This window comes from Leptodactylus fuscus, chromosome 3 (genome assembly GCF_031893055.1).
Source record: "Leptodactylus fuscus isolate aLepFus1 chromosome 3, aLepFus1.hap2, whole genome shotgun sequence".
Classification (NCBI taxonomy): Eukaryota; Metazoa; Chordata; class Amphibia; order Anura; family Leptodactylidae; genus Leptodactylus; species Leptodactylus fuscus.
The window spans coordinates 157,741,597-157,745,854 of NC_134267.1; positions in this window are offsets into that span (position 1 = coordinate 157,741,597).

The window sequence follows — 4,258 nt, forward strand, 5'->3', positions numbered from 1 at the left end:
ACCTGTCAATGTGGCTGTTGCAAAACTACAACTCCCACATATGAAATATTTTACCACATTTTTTGCTTCTAAATTTTTTCCCCTATTTTCCTCCTCTAAAACCTAGCTGCATCTTATAGCCCGAAAAATACAGTATACTCAATGTAGTACATAAAGCTTAAGCACTTGTATGTAGGATGGTCACTTCAGTTTTATACCACCTAGAAAAATGGTTCTGCTAGCATAAGAAAGCTGATATTTAAGCATTAACATGATCTGAGATATCATTAGTTAAAAACACAGTCTGGAATGTCATTTTATACAGCTGAATATTAAATTGAAATTCCTGAATATGTTTTTCGCTGATAATATCTCAGGTCATGTTTAGCTAGTTCTTGGCATCATAAGAAAGCTGAAACTCTCAGCTTTTTGTATGATACAAGGACTATTTCTAGGTAGTATAAAACTGAAGATACAGCCATTTGCAGGGACCTTGCCCCTTTGGTAAATGCTTTAGTTCTGCACATTTACAATATAACAGTGTATGGATTTATCCTAAGAGCTCAGTTATAGGGTTGCTAAGGAGAATGTCACACTATGGTTTATAATAAAAAGACAGTTAGATAGGGTAATAAAGTATATTACAAAAATGGTCACCAAACAACCCCCTTGACACAGTAGCAAAAAAAAAAGGGAATTACACGTTAAGTTTCTTGTGCATGGAGTGCAAAAGAGGCACTAAAAATATTAAAAGGCAAGAATAAAATGCATCTCAGTCCAGTAGAAGGGAGACCATAACTGGCGTATGAAATGCCAGTCTTGATAATTGCCGTTCAGAGATATGTTCTCCTCCCCTTACCTCTCTATATCTCTCTGCTATTAGTTGGTTCAGTGGTTGCAGGTTGTGGCCGGAAGCCACTGTAACAGACTCCGAACAGATCTTTGTACTCAGGACTATCAAATATCTGTATTTCAATGGAGCATCCCTACAAAGTAATCCTACTGCTCACACTGGCAACTAGCACAGAAACAGGGGCAGGTGACAAAAAAAGATGTCTTATTGAATGATAGTCTTACACCACTGTGTATAGAGACTATAAAGGGTTTCCTGGGTACTGAGAAATCTGCGATTATTATGTTTCCCATAACAAAGCAAATCCCCCGAGTCCTCAGAGAGTTGGGCGAGTGAGGAATTACTGAAGATTACTAGCTCCATCTGGTTTTTTTTCTTCAGGTTTGGTTATTAGTCAGCGCTCAGCATTAGCTCCTCAAGAAATTCAATCAACGTAGTTATTGGTGACCATGCTGGAAAGGATTCCAGAAAACAAACCATTTTTTATATAGTTATACCCAAGGTGCCTATAGTTATAACATATTGTACGCTTCATTTGCAGGAACAATTGAAAACTGTATGCAATGGGATCTACTCTAATCTGGGACATAATAGTTAATGGAATTAATACATACGTGAATATTTATTGAATATTTTTAGATAAATGACCTTAGAGATAGTTATTCAGTGCCTTAGTCATTAAATGGATATTAGCATTATCACAGTATGCCTGTTCAGCATGAAATGTGTCAGTTCAGCAGAAAGTGAGGCAAACCAGCATGAAAAATTTGTTTACAAAAACTATTTTCTAGCCATTCTACCTATACAATGTAGTAAAGTAACAGTAGGGTAAACAAGAGTAATCGCACTTCTTCCAGATCTTATACGTCAGGCCAAGAATATATGCGTTTCACATGTGCATGAATATGCACCGAGAATATGAATGGCAGCGTTAACCAAAAGACGACAGCAGGCCGGCTGGGTGTGCAGAGGTAAGTATTGAACTATATCCAAGAACAAGTAGGTTAGTGCGCTCACTCGGAGGTAAAAGATGTTCAATAAATTTTGTTCGAATAAACGGATACTTTATTTATTTCACATGACGCGTTTCAGGGTTTTAGAAGTCACACAGGATGTTCCACCCCTTCATCAGATCTTAATTCTTGTAGCTGAATTCACCACATGCTACTCATCTACAAGAATTAAGATCTGATGAAGGGGTGGAGCATCCTGCATGACTCCTAAACCCCCGAAAACGCGTCATCTGAAATAAAGTATCCGTTTAATTGAACAAAATTTATTGAACATCTTTTACCTCTGAGTGAGTGCGCTAACCTATATGTTCTTGGATATAGTCCAATATTTAGCTGTATATAACTTAGTAGCAAGTTATAGTAATTTAACAGCCATGTAAGGCTGAGTTTTTTTAAAAAAAGGTAAATTTTAAAGATTTTCTGTAGTCGTCTCAATGGTGGCAGTCTGTAGCCCTTGATACCACTATAAATACAGAGACTTTCTTGGGTCTGAAACCCGGTCATAATATTTTTATTGTAGCCAGATTATCCTCTTGTCAATGCATTGTCCCTGCCTGATAACCTTTCCACAATAAGAAAATCATGGCTCGGTTTCTGACAAGTGCCAGACCAGAGAAAGTTCCTGCATTCATGGTTATATCTAGAGATGAGCGAACACTGTTTGGATCAGCCGTTGCCGAACAGCACGCTCCCATAGAAATGAATGGAAGCACCTGGCACGTACACTTTGCCGGCGGCCGGTCGCCGTGCCAGGTGCTTCCATTCATTTCTATGGGAACGTGCTGTTTGGAATGGCTGATCCGAACAGTGTTCGCTCATCTCTAGTTATATCTATTAGCAACCGAATAAAACACCAGAAAAAAAAAAAACTTTAAGACTCAGCTAATGTTTAAATTATTTATATTTGAAAAAATGTTTAACTTTTAATATGGTTATGCTTGTAGAGAAACCCCTTTAGGCTAAGGCCCCATGGGCCAGAAACGCTGCGCTAAAGTACTGGAGGATCAGCCATTGCATGAATGCATCGCAGTTCTTCCTGCAGAGCTTTGAACAGAAAGTTCACAGAGTTTGCCTCTATGGACTTTCTGTTACAATTATATTTATGGGGAAGCCACCAGCATTTCCATAGATATAATTGACATGCTACGATTTTCAAAACCATGCGGGTTTTGGAAATCTCAGCGTGTCCGCGCTGCGATGTTTACCGTAGAAGTGGGCATGGGATTCACATGAATCCCATCCACTTTGCAAGTACTGTAAAACGCTGCGATTTTTCCTGCGGCGTTTTGACCACGGCCAGATTGCGGTAATTCCAGCCTGTGGGGGCCCTGGCCTAAGGCCGGTGCCCCACGTGGCTTGAACACTGCGATTTGCCCATGGTGGAAACGGCACAGAAAAAATTGCGGTGTTTTATAGTCAGGGCAAGGAGGAGGGGATTCCAGCAAATCCAGGAAAAACTGCGATGCATTACTGCAGTGGTTTTTCCCGCAGCACTTTTTTGCTGTGGGATATCATATGGGGCCTTGGTTTTAAGACTGGGGCCTCACGTTGCGAAAATGCTGTGATTTAGCTGAGACGGAAACACCATCATTTTTACATTGTCTGCAAAGTAGATGGGATTCTGGCCGATCTCATCCACACATTATAGAAAAATATCTGCAGCAGAAATGCTGCAATTTCAAAAAATCTATGCATTATTGTAAATCACAGCATGTCAATTATACCTATGAAAATAGTGACATTTTCCATATAGGTATAAGAGGAACAGAAAGTCCGGAGATGAAAACTCTGCGGAATTTCTGTGAAAATCGCTCCAGAAAAAACTATGACGCGTTTCCGCCGCAGTTTTTCCTGCATGGCTTTATGACTGTGGCTTGCTACATTGGGCGTCAGCCTAAAGGTACACTTTTCTAATCTTAAAAAACCGTAGCTTTGCAAATGTTATGTGAACCTAATATTAGTCAGAGCCTCCGAGTCCTAACAAATGTGCAGGTGCAAATCTGCTGTGACTGCAATACAAAAGCAAACAAAGAATGATCCAGCAGCGCCCTGCAGGTGCTAAGATTTGTGCTGCCATGTAATATTTTTATTATGTTCAGTTGTATCAGTGCTACGTATACTATATTTATAAATTTGAGGTTCTTTGCACACATTTTCATTCAAATTGTTCATAGGTGAGCTTTGATGCGTCTACTGCTGACTTGCATGTATAATTCTCACGAGGTAGTGTACAGTAGGTCAATGAGCTTTTATTCCAACACTGTTGTATAGACTTTGAGGAGGGTTTAGAGAGCGATAAAATGGCAAAAGCTTCTACGTTTATACATGGGCTGTGATTTTTGCTGATAATGTACAAACAGTTTCAGGATGGGAGATATTATTATATTATTATTAGACATACATCCATAGGAGT